Consider the following 22,593-nt stretch of genomic DNA (forward strand, 5'->3'; position numbering starts at 1 on the left):
CCATTGGACACAACTGCTGTGAGATAGAATTTTACAAATACTCTGATAAATTCTGCATGAAAAATTGCATCATTTGGCTTAGTCTACAGGCCATTAATACATTTCAGAGTGTACCAGTGCTCATTAACTCTGCTTAGCCGAGTTTTATTGACAACTCTTGAGTTTTGTAAGTCAGGTGGAAATTACACAAATGTAAACAGATAGTGAGGTTGAGCTGCAACACTTGGATCTGACGGCTTCCTTGTCAACCACAGGTTAAGCCCAAAGATGAGAATCTAGTGAATGGAATAAGAATGAACAGATAAGAAATTCCTCCTAAGATCCCCAAAGCAGCACCAAACTGTTATGAATCATTACAATATCTGCAGTCACAAAACTTAGAATAAATCTTCATGCTTCAGGACATAAGGCAATCACTGAACTTAAGCAGAAACTGCTCCTGTTGGCAAGTTATTGTATAATTGTGTATTGTGCGGGTTTTACGCCTTCCTCTGTAAACACTAGTGCTACCCACTGTCAGAAATAGCATCCTGGACTAGAGAAGCCATTGATCTAATCTGGAATGGCAATTCCTGTCTCCCAGTAGTTGTGTTTATCACTCTGTTTTCTTTCACTTTTTCTTCTAAAAGGCAATCATGGTATGTATATGGGCTTGTTATGAAAATGTTATTCATAAAACTGGAAGTATATAGCCAATGTTAGATTTGCCTGACAACAGAGATGTCTGCTTTTTAATATAATATAATGATATATGAATATAATGATGCTGCAGGCCAGGTAGGACAGCAGATGACAGAAAAGAAAGGAGATGGACAACATAGATCATTCACTGGTTAAAAAATAATCCACAGGACCAGTTTCTTCAGAAACTGTTATCTCCTCTGCAAGTTCCTCCTGACCAGTGGAAACATGGAATAATTGTTAGAACAACTGGAGAGAAGTCAACTGTGCTCTGCTCTAGGGAAAGCCTTCTGTAGTGTGATATTACAGAGAACAGGCAGTGGATGCAAAGTTTAGAGATTCAGTCTGGATTCAGGCCTAAGAGATCCTGTATAGACTAGATATTCACACCAAGAGCCATCATAGAGGATTGAATAGACTGGCAGGCTCCACTTATTATCAGTTTAATGGATTTTCAAAAACATTTGACAGCTGGCATAGACACACATTGTGGAATATCCTTCAGTCTTATGAAATTCCAGCTGAAGTCATCAGCATCATTAAGGCTACATACAGTGATGCAATGTGTGCCATAAGAGAGAACCTGACAACAGAGTGGTTCAGTGTGAACACTGACATGAAACAAGGTTACTTTCTATCTCTGCTGCCGATTGGCATTGCCACAAACTGGATAACAAAGAAGTGTAGTAGCAGCACAAACAGTGGCATTGCATGAGTAAATGGCAAATGCCTAGTGGACCGCCTTATGAAGGCCCCACCTGGAGGTAACTGACTTCCTCAGGTGGCTGATTAGTAAATGAACATCAGGACCTAATAAAGCTTTTCCAAGCTCAGGTAGAGGAGAACTCCAAAGGGAAACAGGAAGTGGGAGGAACTCCCCGGAGAAGCCCAAGCCAGAGGGCTGAGCAGAGAGCCTCGAGGGTGAGCAGGGAGCCTAGCAGGTGAGCTCTGTAAGAGGCTAGAAAAGGGAGCTCCTAGACAGAGGGTTGTAGTCACCTGATATCCAAGAGGGCCTGGTCTCAGCCAGAGGTCTCCCAGACAACTCCCTAGAGAACAGTTGCAGTGGACAGAACTCCCCTGACTCCAGAGGAGGACCTTACTCTGCTAGAGGCAGGAGACTGAAACTGAGAGAACCCCTGAGTAAGAGCCTGGTTCGAGAGAGCGCTGGACTTGGGTGGGGAACAGATGGAGTAAGAAAGACCTAGTCGCCCAGCTGAGTTGTTGGGGTGAATGTTTTGTTTATGTTCGGCACTGGCTTTTCTGTTAATAAATGAGACCCCGCACAAGGAGGTGCTCTGTAGCATCTAATGGTCCTGTTTGCACTTGTTGATACCCTGGGTGAGGGAAGAATCAAGTAAGAGCTCCCTGCAACACCGCACCTGCCTGGAATGAATACGAGGGGGGAGGGTGTTAAACGAGACTCAAGTAGTGCAGAGACATTGTGCTGTCCCCTGCAGAGAAGTGAAATAGGAAGAAGCTCCACTTTAATATCTCATCCAGTGCTAATCCTGTGTGACATGCAGCACTGCATGCACAAGGCTTCTCCAACAATACACCAAACCCTTGGCATGCTCCCTTTACACACTGTTACAGGTACAGTATTCTGGCACATATGTTCTGCTTCTCACAGCTGAACACAGCAAGAGGTAGTTTGATCTATATGTTATATTCTGGAAGTATTGGAGTTTGCTGATTTTCAGAATTCTGCATGCTAGAAAGCCCATAACTGTTTATTAGCTGACTTTCCTGGTTTATGGTCACAATTCTTGTCATGTAATGATGGCTTTCTGAAGGCTACTATTGCTTTATTGCTATACAATACCCTATCTCCATTCTCCACACACGGCAGGGTAAAAGCCCCTTCAGCATTGCTTCTGCACAGTAAAGGGTATAGCTGGAATTTTGCCTCATTTAGCAAGTGTGGGTTTATACAATCTGTTTAAGGCTTTCTGTGGTGCCTATCTCAGAACATCAAAGCACTGAATTACTGTTAGATTTGTCTCCCTCCCCATTGATCTTATCACCAAGTACAATTCTGCTAAAGGCCAACACTCTGTAATATGGTCTTTTACATAGAGGTTTTGTTTTATGAGAAAGATCGATCTGTGGCCAATTCTGGAATAGTCTCTAACTTTCCTGGGCTTTTAATAGCAGTGATGGTGAGTTGATGCTCATCAGAACATTTTGTAAAAATTAAGTTCAATATAGTTAATAGAAAAGTGTCTTCACGTTTGATGAAATCATCCCTTTAGTGTTGAAGAGGACTATGGACCTCATAAAAGTTGAATCCAAAATCAAAACAATGCTGCCACGGATGGAACAGATATAGGAAACGCTATAGTAATTGACACAGAAGAGAGCTGTGGTTGTGGGGTTTACAAAACGGCTGGCAACAAGCAAGTACTTTTGCTTGTTGACTATTTTGCTCATAGTCTGTACAATATCGTATTTGTCCCTTTGACTTTAAAATTTTTTGTATGCTTTGATACACTCCACCCATATTGAAGTAATTCTGGTGGGTTTTTTGCATGTTAAAACAAGTGGGTACATGTTACTGTGGTCAGTTTTAATAGGTACTAATGTATTGAGTAGCAACAGATTATAACTGTTTCATATTAGACATAATTTTACAACAGACAATTTTACAAGGAAAACAGAATGAATCAAACACAGTAATCTGAATTAAAATATCATTTGCATTCCCAGTGTTCCAGTGGAACTGATGACAAACCTAGAGAAGCATGCTAGAACAAACAGACCAGAAAATTAAATTCTTCTAGCTTTCATATGCCACAGTAGGAACTATTTAATTTTTTATCTTTCTTTTTCCTTTCATGGGAGAAGAGAATGGCTAAACCTTACGTTTCCAAATCCTGTCAGTTGTATTACAGCCTTTGCAGCCTTCACAAAACTGTGGGCTCCTTTTTTTTTTTATAGACTCCAAATAGCTGACTGTGGTGACATCATTTCATTTGCATGTGAACAAGCCCAGTGGTTAGATCAAAGAGTGGGTCCTACGAACACCTGTGCTTTATTTTTGGTTGTCACTAACTCACTCTGTAAGTCACTGAGCCAGATCCTCTGCTGGTGTAAATCAGTGTAACTTCATTGTCCGGCCCTCTGTGTCTTAGTTTTACCATTTGTAAAATATGGATAATAAAACATTTACAATATCTGCTGCTCAGGACTGATGTGAGGATTAATTAGTCAGTGTTTATGAAGGGCTTTGTGAATCATGGATCAAAGGTGCTACATCTGTGATTGCAGAGCCATTGGCCATTATCTTTGAAAACTCATGGCGAACGGGGGAAGTCCCGGATGACTGGAAAAAGGCTAATGTAGTGCCTATCTTTAAAAAAGGGAAGGAGGAGGATCCAGGGAACTACAGGCCAGTCAGCCTCACCACAGTCCCTGGAAAAATCATGGAGCAGGTCCTCAAGGAATCAATTCTGAAGCACTTCAAGGAGAGGAAAGTGATAAGGAACAGTCAGCATGGATTCACCAAGGGCAAGTCATGCCTGACTAACCTGATTGCCTTCTATGAGGAGATAACTGGGTCTGTGGATGAGGCGAAAGCAGTGGATGTGTTTATTCCTTGACTTTAGCAGAGCTTTAGATATGGTCTCCCACAGTATTCTTGCGTGCAAGTTAAAGAAGTATGGGCTGGATGAATGGACTATAAGGTGGATAGAAAGCTGGCTAGATTGTCGGGCTCAATGGGTAGTGATCAACGGCTCCACGTCTAGTTGGCAACTGGTATCAAGTGGAGTGCCTCAAGGGTCGGTCCTGGGGCCAGTTTTGTTCTATATCTTCATTAATGATCTGGGGATGGCGTGGATTGGCACCCTCACAAGTTGCAGATGACCGAACTGGGAGGAGTAGTAGTCCACTGCGAAATGTGATAGAATGCAAGGAACTAAACAATTAGAGGATGGCCAAAAAGAAATCTGCATGCTTCAACAGGACAAGTGCAGTCTGCACTTAGGAAGGAAGAATGCCATTTCACTGTTACAGATAGGGGATCGAATGGTAGCAGCATTCTTTCAGAAAAGACCTAGGGGTTATGGCAGACGAGAAGCTGGATATGAGTTGAGAGTTGTGCATCCTGTTCCAAGTGTAAAGATAACGGCATTTTCTGCTGTATAAGTGGAGCATTGCTAGCAAGATAGGGATGTGATCATTTCCCTGCTATTCTGCATTGTGGGACTATCTGATACTGTGTGCGGTTTTGGCCCCCCACTAACAGAAGATGTGAAATTGGAAGCGTCAGCGGAAGGGCAACAAAAATGATTGGGCCTGGAGACTTGATTATGAGGAGAGACTTAGGAACTGGGATGGTTAGTCTGACAGAAGAGAGATAAGGAGGTTTTGAAGTTGCTTTCAATTACCGTGAAAGGAGGTTCAAAGAGGACTGGATCTAAGACTGTTTCTCAGTGATACCAGATGATAGAACACGGAGTAATAGTCTCCAAGTTGTAGTGCGGGGAGTTTAGTTTGGATATTAGGAAAAAACTTTTTCACTAGGGTGATGAGTCACTGGAATGGATTACTAGAGAGGTAGTGGAATGTCCTTCCTTAGAGATTATTAAGTTCAGGCTTGAAAAAGCCCTCGTGGGTGATTTAGTTGGGATTAGGTGCTGCTTTGAGCAGGGGGTTGGACTAGATGACCTCCTGAGGTCCCTTCCAAACCTGATATTCTATGATTCTGTCTGTCCATCTGTTTGAGGTTTTTCTATAACGACACTCACCACTGTAAATTCTAAGGCCCCGATCCTGCAAACACTTATATGTACATACTTCACTTTCCTGATATGAAGAGTTCCAGTGATTAGCTAAGCCCTGACAGCACTAACCACTCATTCCTTCTCTCTTTATTTATAAATGCAAGGACTCTTTTTCAGAAGATCAGAAACTCAAGGGCCTCTGTAATGGAGCTACTTACAGGAGTAAAAGTAAGCATGCGTTCTTAAATTTACAGTGTTATTTCTTGTCAGTAGATGATATTTCTAATTGATGGAAGAAAATAAACAATACATTTAAAATACAAGCTCTGTAATTATGTTAGAAGAGGCAAAACACTACACATTTGTCTGTTCTCTGTTTGATTTTTGTATTATGCCAAACTATGAAGCCATTTCTGAAGAGATGGGCTTCATTTTTCTGAGTGCTTGTATTGCTGATATTAAAGCTGTATAATACTCAGATAGATCCTGGAAGTGTAAATAAGTAAAATACTGGCAAGTGATGAAGGTAGTCCATTCAGAACCAAGTGACAAGAGAATTACAAGAAAAGTTTGCTGGTCATATTTCCTTTTTCATACAGTATGATTTATTCCTTCACAGCTGGAGGCCTTTGCATATTTCTATGTTAATATCTTCCACATATACTGAAATCCAGAAAAACAAGTAGGTTTTACTAACAAACATGACTTCTGGCTTCTATATACCTCTCCCCAATTCCAAAATATTTCCAACTTTTATTACTTTTATCATGAGTCTTGCAATAGTTGATGTCGGTTCTGAAAGCCTCAGCTCATTCAGTCACGTGATTACATGAGAATCTCAGCCTGGGACCATCACTTCCCCCAGTTCAGTCTTTGTTCCTCAGCTATTTCCTGGTGTGTGGTTGAGAGAGTGAGGTACCATGATGATCTCATTTCCCCCCTTCTAGGTCTTCTTCTCACTTGCTGGAAAGTTCTTTTGCTGTGGCCTGGGTCAAACAGTTCCCATTGTGCAGTGCTATCTCTGAGAGGTTTCTGTTGTACACAGTTCCCGCGGTAATCTGTGTGCTTGTGTGCATTTGCTCCTTGTTTCACCTTTTTACTGTTGTACCTGAAAGGCTGATTGTGGGTCTTTTCAACCTCACAACATGTTTCCGTAGCACGTACATAGCCGAACCTCGTAACTTCACATATGGCATACAATCCAATGAGATATTAATGTCTAGCAGATCAGACCTTTTAGAATGATACCTCACAAGGCACACTTTGTATAAAACATATCCTAATTACATGACAGTGGTGAATAAGAAGGTGCCAGGGTATCACAGGAGCGCCATACCAGATTGGGTTATCTTGTGAATTTTCCTTTAGCCTTTTGGATAATTTTGTGGCAAACCACTCACTTCCACCAGCATTCCTAGTGCATTTCAGAGCACTGAGTTGTTCTGTCACACAGGCTTGTGACATGTGCGCATGCATGTGTGTGTGTAAGATTCAGTCAGGGTCTAGGCCCTGTCACAGTTTAGGGCAAGTGCACTTGTATTCCCACTTTTAGGCTCCCCAGCTGTCACCTCTCTTGGGGGGGACACGTGTCTCACTCTCTCCTGTCTGGGTATTTTCAGGCTGCACAGTTCCCTCTGTATGCTGTGAACTCCCCAGCAAGTCAGACTGCCCAAGCAGGGCTGCTTCTCATTTTCTCCTCAGAGGGTATAAACAGCATAATTGCCCACAGTTATAAGGTACTATAACTGTGGGCAGTTACGCTGTTTATAGTCAAAAGGTATATATTTCCTAAGCAAATGTAACCCACACATCTCCCAGGTGTGGTGTTCTGTCCCATCTAGTGCCACTGAGACCACTTAAAAAGAGAGATAAAATGAGTCTGCTCTACAGCCTTAGCTAACAGCCAGTTGACTTTTAGCTCATGCAGTAGAGGCTCATGCACTAAGCTCCAGAGGTCCTAGTTCGATTCCCGCCCACTGACAACTAGGGTCTGTCAGCGTTACACAAGCACATCTTATTCTTAAGGTGAACACAGAGAAAACATAGTACAACAATAAAAGAACCTGCATGAGTGCTAATAAACTTATTAAAGATCACACTACCTTCAAAGGGCTCCGGTAGTGGCCAGTCCTTCAAACACCACCCAGGGGTTTTTTCTTTGGTTACAAGTTCATAACTTCCTTGGCTCTGAACAAGCATCCCCTGAATCTATGGATCACTCCTGTATATCGTCTGGGCCTCTGATCTTGTCCTCTTGTCACAGGTGATCAGCAGACAAAGGTCCCCTCCTCAAGGGGAAGCTTTAGAAGGCTAAGGCCTTGCATAACCAGAGGGGGTCGATTTGCATATCCCTCTCCCTAGAGATTTCCCAGGAAGCCCACTTAACTTTGAAAGTTCATTCTTGTCTGGCACATTGTTTCCAATAATCCTTTGAAGCTCATAACCCTTCCTAGTGTTTACATTAGTCATGCCTCCCGCCTAGAGACATTACATAAATCCCACAATAATAATACCTACACATTTGCATTTTGAATACAATGAACTCCTAAAATACTTAAACTCAATTCTATAATTCAGTAAAGTTTGTCCAGGATGTTGCAGGAGATTGCCATGTCTGTCACAGGTCCTCAGAAATAGGACATTTGCCAGGGGAACACTTCAGCAACTCAAAGTGGCAGCAACTTCCCTGCTGCAGGCCGCCAGTACAGCCTGAAAAGTTCGTGGCTCTGCCCAGAGAGGAGTCATGGTCAGGGCAGCTGGGAGGAATAAAAGGGGAGCAGACTGACTCACAGCCTGCAGGGGAAATTAAAGCTCCCTTCAATTGGCAGACCCACTAAGGGAGGGTTGCAGCTGAAACAAGAGTGAATCTCTCTACATGGAAAAGACCCCAGGCTAGCACAGAGAGGTACAATTTAAGTTTGACACATGTATCACCTTTATGTATCGAACATGCTCTGGTGTTCGTGACTGTGTTGCTCAGCAATGGCTGGCCTTCAAAGAGGATAGGAACTCTATTGCTAGTAGGGTTTCATGGAGATTCTTCTTAGGTCAGATGGTAGGGTTCTGTGGACTCTGTGCTCCGCTTGGCAGCATGGCGAGAAGCAAAGTTAAGGTCTTCATGTTGAAGTGGGGCAGAGCATTTCGAAATGAAAGGAGTGGAAGCTGAGGTGGTATGCTCCTTTACCCCCCAGGAGTCCTTCCATGGGAACACCACATGTGTGGGGCTCTAGGGGAATTTGAGATGGTGGTGAAGAAACTACAGAGCAGCTTCCTTGTGGTGGCTCTAAGTTGTATGCTGTCCAAACAAAACTACAGATTTCCTTATGAATTTCTCATCAGAAGATAATACTGTGCAGCTCTTTAGAATGTTAGGTTTTGTCCTGTGTTTTCTACATACAGAAGTGCCATAGATAGAGACCAGTGGCAGCAGGGCTGGCTTCAGGAAGGAGAATGGGGAACAGCTTGAAGGGACAGGCCCCAAGAGAAGGATGGGTTAAATCTGCAGCATTGAGATCAGAGTTTTGCATCGTTCCTGGGCTCCATGTAATTTGCGGACTTCCTCTGCACAGCTACAAATGCTTGAGCTTTTCATGGTGTCCAAGTTAGGAACACTTTATATGAATTTTGCTCTTTCCAGGATCCTGGATGAGGAAGAGGATGAGAAGGCCCTGTGTTTTAGAACCAAAGCCCTCCCATTCTATTCCTCCTACCACATGTATGTGATTTAGCTGTAATGTTTGTATATGGATGTAGCCACAGATTGGTGCCACTGTTCTCCTTACTCATGGCACTTCTATCCCTATAGCACTCATTCACACTTAATAATAATAGTTGCTTTTTTATTAACATTTTGTACAAGGCTTTAAAAAATATTATTTCTGTACAGAAACAAGGGCTCAAATCCTTGGCTGCAGTATAGGAACACTCACTATATGCCCCCCCAGGGGTGTGTGCTAATGATGGAAGAGGAGCATGCTTTTGGATCTGGGAGCTCCGTGCTCTGTTGCTAGCTCTGCCACAGGCTTGTCATGTGTCTTTGCACAAGTATTTTCACTTCTCTGTCTGTTTCCATTTAGGAAAAAATGGGCTAGTAACACTTTCCTACCTACCTATCTCACAAAAGGGGCGTGAGCATTAATGCTTGCACAACACTCTTAATATGCAAAGTACAGTATAAATGCTAACTATTATCTTCGGTGATAGTTCCAGGATTAGTGATGCATGCAAATGACTCCAAGACTACGCACCATCTTGGTGACCAATGGTTGCCCAACATTCCCGCCAGTGTAGTCACAGATCCAGAGTTTGCAAGACCAGAAGTGTTCACTGTGTTTATCTAGTCTGACCTCCTGTTTATCACAGCCCAGAGAACTTCCCTCAAATAATTCCTAAAGCAGATCTTTTACAACAGTGGTTCTCAACCAGGGGTACGTGTACCCTTGGGAGTACACAGAGATCTTCCAGCACGTACATCAACTCATCTAAATATTTGCCTGGTTTTACAACAGGATACATAAAAAGCACTAGCAAAATCAGTACCAACTAAAATTTCATACAGACAATGAATTGTTTATATTGCTCTATATACTATACACTGAAATGTAAATACAATACTTATATTCCAATTGATTTATTTAATAATTATATGGTAAAAATGAGAAAGTAAGCAATTTTTCACTAATAGTGTGCTGTGACACTTTTGTATTTTTAAGTCTGATTTTTTAAGCAGTAGTTTAAGCAAGGTGAAACTTGGAGGTGCATAAGACAAATCAGACTCTTGAAAGGGGTAGAGAGAGACAGTAATCTGGAAAAGTTGAGAGCCACTGTTGTAAAAAAACAGCCAATCTTTATTTGAAAACTGTGCATGATGGAGAGTACACCACGACACTTGGTAAATTGTTCCAGTGGCTAATTACTCTCACTGTTAAAAACTTATACCTTATTTCCAGGTGAATTTATCTAGCTTCAACTTCTAGTCACTGGATCATGTTTCTTTGCTAGATTAAATATCTGTTTTCCATGAAGGTATTTAAAGACTATAATCAAATCTTCCCTTAACCTTCTTTTTGTTAAACTAAATAGATGGAGTTCTATAAGGCAGGTTTTCTAATCCTTCAATCATTCTTGTGGCTCTTCTCAGAACCCTCTCCAATTTTTCTACATCCTTCTTTGATGTCAATGGAGTCAAAAGGAACTGAATGAAAGATCAAGTAGTATTAGTCTGGCTGCTTCCTCTCTGTCCTGGTCTGAAGCCAAAATAAAACTAAATTATCAGTGATTTTTGTCTTGTAGATCAGCTACCTCTGATCACAGTTGCTTCCTCCACTATCTGGACAATGCTCAGAAAAAAAGATGACATAACAGCAAAGCAGTTTATCTCTGGTTAGATCAATCTTTCTTCTGTTGAGCTGGTCTTTCCAGAGCTGTCTATTTCTAGTCTAGTATTCCCAAGATAGATGCTGAGTGGGAATCTAGGAATTCACACTTTTAAGGGTAGTGAGTTTTCCAGGTGTAGATCCTCTACATGTTTGCAGTTTGGGTGTGATGGTCTCACAGTTTGAGAAATGTCACTACATTTACCATGTGTCTAGGGTGTCTGATGAAAGTTGTGAAAAGCTGCTCTCTAGTCAGGGTACCTCCTGCAGTTTACATTCACCTGTGTACCAACTTTTCGTTTACTTCAGTCACTTACTAATTAACAGGCACTTAAATACAGAAACAAGGCAAGTCCATCTGCATTTATACTTTGAACTAGTATAAAAGTACAAGTGATTGAACACTTAGAGAATACAAAAGAAAAGTACAATTTAGCACACTAGTCACAAGCGCTGTTTTACAGCAAAATCAGACAGTAGGCGCACCCAAGGTAAAATAGGCTTTAACCAAATAGCAGGTTGAAAGAGAGAATCAGACTGTGCTTAAATGGCAATATAATACTTGAACAGTTAGAATCAAAATTCCAGGTCAGATTATGACATGCTGACTCCACTGCAGTACCTTAAATAAGCCTACTGATTTAGAGGGGAACAATTGTGGCATAAGCTATTATTCAATATGTGTCTGGGTTTTGGAGTCTGGCCCTGTCAGGCTTTCTTCCCCACTCTGAACCCCGGGGTACAGATGTGGGAACTGCATGAAAGACCTCTTAAGCTTATTTTTACCAGCTTAGGTTAAAACTTCCCCAAGCCACAAATTCCTTCCTTGCCTTAGTATTGCTGCCACCACCAAGTGATTTAACCAAACATTCAGGGAGGGCCACTTGGAGCCCTACCTTTCCCAAATATCCCCCCAAGTTCCTACACCCCCTTTCCTGGGGAGGCTTGAGAATAATATCCTCACCTACTGGTACAGGTGAACACATATCCAAACCCTTGGATCTTAAGAACAATGAAAAATCAATCAGGTTCTTAAAAGAAGAATTTTAAGTAAAGAAAAGGTAAAAGAATCACCTCTGTAAAATCAGAATGGTAAGTACTTTACAAAATAACAAAAGACTCAAAAACACAGAGTATTTCCCCTCTAGGCAAAACTTTAAAGTTACAAAACAGTGATAAACCTCTCTCTTAGCAGAGGGAAAATTCACAAGCTAAAACACAAGGTAATCTAACACATTTCTTTTCTGTTATTACTTACAATTTCTGCAACACTAGATGCTTAGTTCAGATATAGCTAGGGAGATGTATTTTCCCCTGCCCTGTTTCCTGGCTGGCTCCAAGAGATACAGACAAAAAACCTTCCCCTACAGATTTGAAAAGTATCTTCTCACCTTATTGAGCAGCAAAAAATCCTGTGGCACCTTATAGACTAACAGACGTTTTGGAGCATGAGCTTTCGTGGGTGAATACCCACTTCGTCAGATGCACGTCTGGGTATTCACCCATGAAAGCTCATGCTCCAAAACGTCTGTTAGTCTATAAGGTGCCACAGGATTCTTTGCTGCTTTTACAGATCCAGACTAACATGGCTACCCTTCTGATACTTGACACCGTTCTCCCCTTATTGGTCCTTTTGGTCAGGTGTACCACGTTATCTTAGCTTCTTAACCCTCTACAGGTAAAAGAGGAATTAACCCCTTAAAGGGGAAAGAGGGATTTTATGCTACCCTTAGCTGTATGTTTATGACAGGCCCTTCAAGCAGCAAGTTTCAGAGATGGTGTGTGCAAGAAAAAGCTTAATTATAGATACACCAGCTGCATACTGAGGTTAAGAAGACTCCCAAAAATCAGTGAGTGCCCTGTGTCTTACCCATTCCTATCTAGCAGAACCTCGCTGATTACACTGCTTGCTGCCTACCTATCTAATTTAGATTTTTCTACGGTAGCCATCACCATAATAACAAAACACTGATGCTATGGGTGAAATCCACCCACCATGTTCAGGGGGCTACTGCAGGCTCTATCTGTTACTTCAGACCCACTCAAATCCAGTTTGAACATTTTAGTGGGACATAAGTGATCTTGCACTACGCAAGGGTGAATTTCACCCCATCTGCACCAGCATCACTGCCGATCGGATAAGGGGTAGGGCAGCAGAATTTGCCCCAAATATGGACATACAAATATAAATAGTTAAATGACTTTCACATTTTGTCTACCTCTGAAGAGTAATATAATCTCTAGAAGCCCCATTCCACCTTCCCCCTCCTGGAGGTTGTAGGTACAGTCCATCTCCGTCACTCCACATTTTAAACTTGTAGTCATCTAAGCAATACTTCTGAAAATGAAAAGTAAGAATTTTATTTAGAAATATATCACTTGTGGCTGGAAAAAAGATCTGAGACGTTTGAGAAAAGGCACTTTTCTGTTCTCCTTCTCTCCAATGGAAACATGACCATTTCCATAATGAATAGAATCTTCCTTTGTTTTGTGCAGTTTTGTTTGTTTGTTTCCATTCTGTGAAGTCTTCCCACCACACACACAGTGGGTGAAATCCCCAGTGCAGAAGGCCTGTGTATCCATGAAGTCTCATTAGCATTCCAAAATGGTTTGAAGTTGGACTTAAAGGCAGGCCCTCTGCAAAGGGGTATACTTCATCCAGCGTTAGCAGTACCTTTAAAGAAAAACACCAAATATTGCAAAACTCAACAATAAAATCATGAGAGTTGGCCATGCTGACAATCTCATTAAAAGAGAGCAATATCCCCGCTTTCTGAATAACTTTTTCCTCCTTGCAGAGTGCAAGAATCCGCATCCTACATTCATTAGTGTGTCTCTGAGAAGGTGGTGCTGTATCTCAGAGGTAGCATATATACTATATGTATTGTTGTGGTTGCTATGGTTGCTGTGGTAAGTGCTCATATAAAACCCTCGCTGGCCAGAGCACAAGTTAAATCAGGCCCTAGGCAGGCTTAACTCATTCACTGGCCTATTGGGGAACTTGTTTGGAGCATTTCTTTTTATCAGTAAGTACATAGTTTTTCCTGCAACTCAGCCTAAATGTACTGTAACTTTTCCCCCACTTCCCCCTGGTTTTTCATCCATGTGCACCTCTTGGGAATTATCCTTCATTATCACACTTTGTGCACTTGGGGGTGGGAAAGGACTTTAATAAAATTAAGAGTCTGCTAGTAGTTTGTGAACAATGTTACGCTGTTGTACTGCTTGAGGTGTAACTGCCATCTACCAGCCATGGTTGTAAGAACTTCACATAAGGAGGATAAATGTTTCAGCTGAGACGTTTCGAAAAGGAACACTTGTGCCCTTCTAATCCATGACTGTTCCAGGGGCTGGTGAGGCCTGAGGCATAACTTAAACCGCCATCAGGTTTCAGAGGGGTAGCTGTGTTAGTCATGCATGACGCCCAGTCTAATTTAGGGCAGCCCAGGATCTCATAAGTGCTGTGGCCGCACTCACAAGGTTTTATAGAGGGTCCTCAGGAGACAGCTTTACAGCTGTTTTCCACAGTTCCTGCCCTAGGGGAATCCTCCCTGAGGTGAATAAGGGTTTTATAAACACAGCAAAGCCATACTTGTCAATCATTTTTCAAACACAGTTTAGGCTAGTAGTATAGTTCAAGCACAATTTTATTCCTTAGTGGACAGATTTTTTTTAATAACTATTCTGTACTGTTCTCCTTACCAGGGTTCTAGCATAATTTCTTAGCATAAGCCCTGATCCTACAAACTCTTACAGATGTGGTAACTTTTACACATCAGTATTTCCATTGAACTTAATGGGTTGCTCACAGGTGCAAAGTTAGGCACTGGCACAAGTGTTTGCTGGATTGAGACCATGGTTCATAATATTCATAGACACAAGCCAGTTTGATGTGCAGTCATGTTGAAACAACATTTCAAATACAGTTGCAAACACTATTATAAAAAGGGCCAAAGACACCTCAAAATTTAATGGATATTCTGATTATAATAAGCTAGTAATATTATCATTTTAGCCTTAGGTAAATTCTTGTCATTCACATGTTGATCAGTGGATTCACTCCATTTTAATGACATACAGATTTAAAAGATTATATGCTGTCAGACATCATATAGTGGAATCTTTTCTGCACATGTGGAACCTGGTAAATAAGTGCTTTAACTAGGGAAACAAATGAATTATTAATTATTGACACATTGATTAATGTGTCTCTATAGAGTGTAAAATATGCATGTACAGTCGAACATTAGGTAGCCTTATCCCTATTTTTCTTAATATGGTTTATAAAAACAATGATAAAGAACTTACAAATCAAGAAATAGAAATATATTTAGCTACTTTTCCTTCAGAAATTGAAGCAAAATAGGGAAGTATAATTGGCCTCTTTTCTCTTCTTTTTTTTCTTTTAAAAAAATCTTTTTATTATTTCCGGTTTATAATAGCTCACAAAGGTACGGTATATATTTTTGAAAATTGACTCTGATTAAAATGGAAATAATTACTCTGAGATGTTGTGAAGTTAGGTTAATGTTTATAAATCATTTTGAGATCCTCAAATAAGAGGCATTATATACAGCATTATTATAATAAGTAGTGAATAATATATTTTTTAAAAATTAGGCTTTAAATTCAGATAGTTGAAGTTTCATGTATTTAATGGAATGTTCAGCTTGGTTTATAGACATCTGGGGTGACCCTGACTCTGGTATCAAGGAGTTTTGGTTAATTGAGTTTCACATACAACAATTGCCTTTGGGAATTTTTTATTTGATTTTCTTGTTTTATTATCATTGTTCTCTTTAGTTTTTAGTTTCTTCCCTTTGTGAAATCTGATTGGATCCTGTGGAAAAAAATAATTGTGATTATGAAATTAAAGACTGTATCACAATGCATGTGTGTCAGGGCTTCGAATTAAGTTGTACTATAACCTTACTTCTGGCATTTTCTGACACTTGAGTGCCATGAGGAATGGTTGAGCACAGGCAGTAGCACTGAGGACAAGTGAAGTGGGGATAGTTTGGGGATGGATTGGGTAGGAGCTTCATCATTTAGATCCCCAGGGCAGGAGTTTATAGAACAAGGGTGGGTGTGGGTTCTTAGGGAGAACCAGGAGTGGTGAGTCCAGAGGCAGGGAGAGGTCTGCAGACTCCTGAAAGAGGGGTAGTGACCCTGCGAGAGACTGGAAGACAGAAGCCCCTTTCACACTTCTCTGCATCAAGTGGGAATAGGTTGATTTCCAAACAGAGGGTCTAGGTGACAGGCTGAGGGATGGTACAGACCATCAACAGAGGACTGGTGGCTCAGAAAGGGTGAAGAGCTGAGTGAAGAACACCTATTTGTTTGTTTGTCCATTTCTTATCCTGAAGGAATGAAATCTTTGGTTTGATCAGAGTGCTGAACAACCTAATTAATTGGGAAACTGAGGCAGCAGTCACATTTACACAGCAGAGGTAAGAGGTAGGACCGCTCTCTGAATTAAATTAATGATCTAAATGCTGTTGTAAATTGTCTGTAGGTCAGAAAATGGGTTTAAGTGCCAGAATATTCCTAATTGCATCAATCTAGAATTCACTGGATGTGCAAAAGAAATATGATTTTACTCAACTATGCAGGAGTTGAAAGAGGGGGATGCAGTTGGAGTGTGGTACGGCCAGTAAGGAATTTATTCCAAGGGCATGTCAGGAGAAAAGTCCTCCTAAAGCAATTCAGTCACTTGGCTCAGAATAAAAAATCCAGAGATGCGTCATCCCTAGACGAACACTTCCTCCCCAAGTAATAGTACACTGATGTCTGCATCAGCCTATAGCTGGACAACATGTGCCATATTGTCTGGACTCGAAACATGGCCCCCGTTCTGTGATAGTCACCTTATCCCAGTCAAAATGGGTAAAATAGACTGGTAAGTGCCTTTTGCATCTGCCTGTGGTATAAACCGGGCCAGTCAGTCTGGCAGAAAAATTCCTCCATCTTTTGCTGCTATGACTATTTCTCTTCTTTTTTGTCTTCTTGTTGCTGCTGCTAATCATCACCAGGCAGTTATTTTGTTGTAAAGGGACAATGCTTTAGAGAACAAGAGGCCTGGGTAGCAAGAACACATTTCCACAGCCCTGGCACGAAGACAAATAAACCATACAAGAATGTGACCACATCCTTCACAATTAAAGCTGTGCATATGCATTCGGTTACTGTGACAGTGAGAAGAGGAAATGTAAATGTAAACTCTGCACCTTGTAGCCTAATGTTTATGGGAATGCTACTGAGTGCAAGACCCATAAAACCCAGCAAGGGGAAAGATTTATATTCTTCTAAAATTCTTTAGAAACTGTTTAGCTTTTTCCTCACCCTAAATTGCTACTTCTCTCTGACAGATTCAGATCCACAGTGGATTTTTCAAACTCTGCTGCTGATCCTAAGAGTTTTGCTCACAGTCAGAAAACACGTGACTTATGTGCCCAATAAGAACTGACCAAGTCAACTTGAATGTTTAATATCAAGTACACAGAGTGGACTAGTTGTGAAAAATCTATAGCATTAAATGAAACTGTCAAGCAAACTCAAATAATGAGAAAATCTGCTCTCGGACAACCTGCAAAGGGAGCTATATTCATAAAAGTAAAATTTTCACTTCACTCTAATGATAGGAATGTTGCCATTTTCAATAAATAGGAGAAAATTCTTCTTTCTGATTCTCAGGGTTGAAGCTGTAGTGAATATTCTGCACTTCTGATGTTGCTGGAAGCTGCAGAGTCCAGACTATATATAATAAGGATCCACAACGTAAAGGAGAGGAGAATTTTGCCCAGAGAGAGGATATGTTGAAGTGCCTTTGTTAAGCAGCCCATGCCTAGTATCTGGGGATAGTTCTGAGTTTCGAATATAAGTTGGGACTTCCATAGGAGCTGAAGGGAGTTAGGCAGCCAGCCTCCTTTTAAATTAAATGGAAGTTAAGCATTTAGGTCCTTTAGATACCTTTGGTTGGGATTTTCAAGAGACCATAGAGTGGAAGCTTGGATCCTGGGGACAAATGCGTGTATATATTTAGTTATCTGTATGCCAGTCTGGTGGAATATGGGCACCTGTGGTTATTTGTGCTAGAAGTGATATTTTGAATTGCTGCTATACTTAATACAGTACCACAAAGTATTAGAAACAGGAGAAGAAACAAAAAATGCCCTGAAGGCCTGTCCAGGAGAACAAAGGAACTTCTCTCTTTCAAAATCTGGTTGTCAGAACAGTCGATAAACAGTTGTGTTGACTGCCTGGATGCAAGACTTTCTATCCTGATGGGATTTAGGACAGGGCTTATTCTTCAACATGTGGACACTCTGGGAGATATCAGATTAAGGGTATGTCTATTTAGGAAAGAACAATCAATTGTACACATACAAAGTGAGAAATGACTGCCTAAGCAGAAGTACTGCCGAAAGGGATCTGCAGGTCATAGTGGACCACAAGTTAAATATGAGTCAGCAGTGTAACACTGTTGCAAAAAAAGTGAACATCATTCTGGGATCTATTAACAGGAGCGTTGTAAGCAAGACACAAGAAATAGTTCTTCCACTCTACTCTGCACTAATTAGGCTTCAACTGGACTATTGTGTCCAGTTCTGGGCGCCACATTTCAGGAAAGATGTGGACAAATTGGAGGAAGTCCAGAGAAGAGCAACAAAAATGATTAAAGGTCTAGAAAACATGAGGGAAGATTGAAAAAAAATTGAGTTTGTTTGTCTGGAAAAAGAGAAGATTAGAGGGAATGATAACCAGGCTTTTCAAATACATAAAAAGGTTGTACAAGAAGGAGAGAGCAGGAAGAATTGTTCTTAATTCTGAGGATAGACAAAGATAGGCAATGGTTCTTAAACTGCAACAGGAGGTTTTAATGGGACATTAGAAAATTTTTCATAACGTCAGGGTGTTAATGTACTGGAATAAATTGCCTAGGGAGTTTGTGGAATCTCCATCATTGTAGATTTTTAAGAGCAGGTTAGACAAATACCTGTCAGGAATGGTCTAGATAATACTTAATCCTGCCATGAGTGCAGGGGACTGAACTCAATGACCTCTCAAGGTCCCTTCCGGTCCTATGATTCTATGCTAAAGCAGCACAGTGCCAGTATTGCAGCTACATCACTGTCGTGTAGATCGTTGCTACAGCAAAAGAAGAGTTTTTTCATGGCTGTGGTAAATCTACCCACTCGAGAGGCAGTAGCTAGGTCAATGGAAGAATTCTTTCATTGACGTAGAGGTGTCTACACTAAGGCTTAGGTCAGCTCAGCAACATCTCTCAGGGACCTAGGTAGTCAACCTAAATTTTAAATGTAGACCAGGCCTGAGTGGTAATGTGCTGTGAGTAACAACATACATTCTTATGTTTTCTGATGTAGGGTCTACTGAGGGCCTAAATGGAAAGCTGGAGGGAGTGGATAACACTCAAGTGAATTGATCTTTGTGTGAAGTGAAAATATTGGACAGTCTGCGATAGTATTCTTCAGTTCTATTTTAACCATGCAGTCTGCAAAAATTTTAAAAAATATATTTAGGAACTTTAAAATCCCTTGTGAAAGGAGATGCTCTGTAATTCCTTTTCAGACTTCAAACATCACAGTCCGAAATATCCACACCTGCTATTAGGATGAAAAGTCTATGAGTCACTTACAGTATTTGAGGAGATTGCTTGCTCTAATTTAATTGTGCCATAGAACTGGACTTGTGGAAGAGCACATGGAAAACAACACAGGCTTGATTTAACGATAAGTGTAATAGAACATTATTTGGGGCTGGATTCTCTTCTGAGAAACTCACATAAAATTCCATTGAAGTCAAAGGCAGTTTTGTACATATATCTGACCAAAGAAAAGAACCCAACATTTGAATGTGGTTGAGAATGACAGCTGTATAGATGGGGAAAACCCCCAAAGCAAAACAGACACTCAAAGTAAATATATTTTGATTTTATTATTTTCCATTAACATAAACCAGGAGTTGACAGTTTTTCAATGCACATGTAAATATGAATCAAGAGTAAAACCACAACTGCACACAAAGAAAGAAACAAAACTTCTTTATCTGAAATGTTATTGAAATCTTGAGGCCCAGGGTAGCATTTGAAAAATGTGGCACTCTTAGGGTTCAGTTTTCACAGATGTACTTTTATGAATGGCCAATTTATTTGTGTGCTACTCCTAAAGCACATGCACATGCTGCGATGTGTTTGCCGTAGTTGGGGTTTACATGTGTGCATGGGAGGACACTGGGGATGCAAAATGAAAATCTAGTCCATGAAGGGAATTTTCTGTGTAATAAACCTCAGGGGATTGTGGACAAAATGGAATTTAGGAAAACTCAGGCTCACATAATTAAGGGTTGCACTGTAATACTATACTATAAAGTGTCTGTGTTATGGGGAACCTCTCTGTATAGGTTGCCAGATATTTTCCATGATAAAGGATTGTTGTGCCTTTTTTTATTAAAAGCCTACCACATTCATTGTTTGCAGCAGACCTTTGATGTTCAGCAAGGGAATAACTTTTGATCTGGGAAGTGCCTTGTCTTTATCCTTTGAAATTCTATTCAGTTTTTGATAGAGCTGGGTGAAATTTTTCACACGAGTAGTTATTTGCTGAAAAAGGCACTTTTGGTCAACCCAAAATGATTTGCAAATTTGGCACATATCGCTGAATAGTTTTAGCCAAACAATTTTTTTTGTGGCGGGTGGGGGAGGGACCCTAGGTGCTATTCACAAAATGGCTGGAAGAGGAGGTGGTGCCACCACCACCCTTTTAAATTTTAGCCCAGAGGTTAGGTCATTCACCAGATTCAATCCCCCCATCCCCGCATGTGGAAAAGGAATTTGAACTTGGATTTCCCTCCCCTCAGCAGAGGTCCCAAGACACTGGGTTATGGGATATTCTGGGGCAGGGCTGTCTCAGTCTCTCCCGTTGAAGTTTTTCCCACTGTGCATAAAATATTAGAATAGTCATTTAGTCACGGAGCAGGAGGCTCTCTAGCCTAGTGTATAGGTATTCACCTGAGAGGTAGACACCCATATTTAAATCCCTGCTCCACATCAGGTAGGGAGAGGGGATTGAAATTGCGTCTGCTACATCCCAGGTGAGTGCTCTAACCATGGGACAAAAGGTAATGAGGGAAGGAGTTACTCCTCCACCACCCATTTAATGAATCTAGCCCTCACTTCCTTTGCTTTTACTATTAAAAGAGCCCAGAAAAAAAATTAAATTTTTGTCTTGTTTTTTGATTTGCTGGAATTTATGGGTCAACCCAGCCAACCAAAAAATCAGTGACTTGCCCAGTGCTAGCCTTTGCTGAGATATTAAACTACTAAAAAACACCTTTTCCAAACTCTCACCTTTGTTACCCAGGGGAATTTTGGCAGCCAGGCAAAATAACAACTAAATATACAAACTTTCTGAGGCAAAGCTTTTGTCACTGCCAAAGCAGCTTCAGCAGCAGAAGCAGCTTACATCATCCTGGGAGTAGCATAAGCTGCCAGAGCAGCAGCACTGCAGGTGAGGGGCAGGCTGTGGAGAGGAAAAGCTTTGGGCTGGGCTTCTCTATCCCCTGTAACTGGCATATGGCCCCAGTGACCCATTCCTCCTGCTGGGGGAACTCTCCCCCTCTGGGTGGGGGATGGAGGGGAGAGAGAGAGCTTGTCCACATGAACAATTAGTTTGCAGAGAGTTGTGTTGTAAATCTACCCCGCACTAGCCTGCTACTCACTAAACATGCGTGTGGACCCTGATGCTGTACACTAAAAGTTCCCTAGTGCACTTTAATCTGCTCTCGTATCAAAGCTCTCCAGGGAACTGCTAATGCACATCAGCAGGGTCCACACAGGCACTTAGTGTGTGGCAGGCTAGCACAGGGTAGATTTATACCTCAGTTTCCAGAGAACTAAGTATCTATATAGATAGGCCCAGAGAGAAGGAGAGCTGGGCTGGGCTCCCCCTATAAATCCCTCTCCATGAACCAGCACCTGGCCCCACACATCCTCCCGCACGCACACACACGCACATACTTTGAAGGGATGCTACACAGGACATAACAAGAGCTCCCAGGAGAGGCGGGCAGAGAGCTGAGCCAGACTGAATTCCCCACCCTATATCCAGAACTTGGACCTAGTGGTCTACATCCAATCTAGGATAACAACATTCTGCTGCTACCAGCTAACATTATTAGTCCTGTAGCTCAAGTGGTCCATGCTGAAGGTTCAGGTTTTAAATCCAGCTGCTGCTGCATGATAGGACAAGGTGAGTTGCACATAATAAAACTTAATTTCTAAGGGTTTGTTTAAAAGGAAAAAGCTAAAAATAATTGCTGTCAACAGTCGGCTAGCAGTAGCTGTGCAGGAAATGTTTCCACAGCACAGGAGGACAATGCAGAGAGACCCCATACAAGATATGCCACAGAATGATCCTAGCTGGGAAACCTTCAAGTACCTATTTGTTTGTAACAGTGAAGTGGATTGGAAAGGGCACCCCAGGCTGGAGGAGCCATGACCCTCTACTGCACTATCCTTTGGGGCCAGGCTAGGAATTGCATAAGTTGCCGTAATGAAGATATTTCACAGCCTTTCCCTGTCTGCCAGGCATAGTGCAATTATCTCTGTAGTTTAGCCATCTGCTGAATGCTTATGGAACCTACTGGGGCTCGTGCCTCTAGAGCCTTGCCATGGAAGTAGCTTTTGCTCATCTCCAAATTGTGGTATGTCTGGTGTGCTGCTGAGTACCTTAAGAGTTTTGGTACATAACAGCCTTCTGTAACCCTATTAATTACAGTCCCTTGGTATCCAATTC

Source organism: Chelonoidis abingdonii, chromosome 1, assembly GCF_003597395.2.
Source record: "Chelonoidis abingdonii isolate Lonesome George chromosome 1, CheloAbing_2.0, whole genome shotgun sequence".
NCBI lineage: Eukaryota > Metazoa > Chordata > Testudines > Testudinidae > Chelonoidis > Chelonoidis abingdonii.